This window comes from Tyto alba, unplaced genomic scaffold (genome assembly GCF_018691265.1).
Source record: "Tyto alba isolate M040663 unplaced genomic scaffold, T.alba_DEE_v4.0 Super-Scaffold_200000146, whole genome shotgun sequence".
In the NCBI taxonomy this organism is placed as follows: domain Eukaryota; kingdom Metazoa; phylum Chordata; class Aves; order Strigiformes; family Tytonidae; genus Tyto; species Tyto alba.
The window spans coordinates 390,632-392,047 of NW_024881288.1; positions in this window are offsets into that span (position 1 = coordinate 390,632).

Sequence of the window (1,416 nt, forward strand, 5' to 3'; positions counted from 1 at the left end):
GGCACTTTTGAGGGCACAGTCCAGAAAGACAGAGGGGTGTGACAGAGCAGACAGGAGCACTTGCAATGAGCCTGTCCAAGGCAGCTGAGGTGAATCTCACTGGGAAGGTGGGGTTGTTCCTGCAGTCACACACAGAAGTGTCAGGGCTCTGTCAGGTGCCCACAGCTGAGCTGGCCTCAGGCACTCCTCTTACACACAGGGCTGTTCAGAGACACGAGTCCTTCCCTTGCACACGCAGAGGCAGTGCCCTGCAGGAGCCATAGTGTCTCTCTGAACTCCTGCTGCCACCCCCAGAGGCTGAGAGGCACCTCAGCCCTGCGGTGCTCGCCCTGCTCTGCACCCGTGGGAGATGCCCCGAGGCACGAGGAATGGACACAGGGACCGTGGTTCAGGGAAGCACAACCCAGTGCTGCATTCAGGGGGTTTCCCAGGGGATGTGACTCTCTACATGAAGTGACCTCAAGACACAGTCAGTGTCACAGGCCTTCATGGCACCCCCTGGAATAGCTGATGGCATTTGTGCTCACCAGGGTTAATCTCATCTCACATATATGATGTCCATGCTTACATCTCCTTCCTTCAATGTAAAGATGGACTTCTGACCTACTCCTTCAGTGTCCCTCTGTGGAAGGACAAAATACCTCTCCGATCTGAGATGAGAGGCCAGTGGTGGCTGTGAGGGGCCAGTCCGTTCTGATTGCCCTGGGGCAGCTTCCCCGGGGTGCCCAGCACACATGGGCACAGCCCAGCCCCTGCTCTTCTGGGCCTTCAGGTCCCTGGCCGGAGTCCTGGCTGTGCGAGGACACTGCTGTGTGCCCACACCCTTCACACTCACACACACTTCCACTCCTCACTGGTGGTTTCTCTCCTGGGAAATTCCCTGGGAATGGTCTTGAGAGCAACTCTGGAAGAAGACCTGAGCCTTCCTGCACTGCCCTGAGGAGATCTCTTTGTCTGATGGAAATGCTGTCATGAAGGCCAGCTCTGTCACAGAAGTGCCCACTGCCTGTCCCTGCCTGCGGTCACAGGACTGTCACACCATGGGACAGTGACCAAGGCACAAAAGCACTCAGACCTTAGACCAATACAAGGGCTGACCTGGCGGGTCCAGAGAACAACTTGGAGGAAGGATCTCAAAGAAAAATGTATCTACAGTGTCCTTTCTTTTGTTTAAACATAAAGAGAGCATGGGTCCTCATTTACATAGTCTCTGGGTCAAACAAAAGCTTGATAGATAAATAATTAGAAAAGGGAAAAATAATGACACCTCGTAGCAGAGAACATCATGTAAATTACAACAAAGAAAAAAAAATCATAACCATAAAACGCAACAAAACCTACAGAGTATGACCCTGTATGTAGTGAGTTACATTTTGAGTTATTTACAGAAAGCAGATATTTTATTGTTTCTGAAAA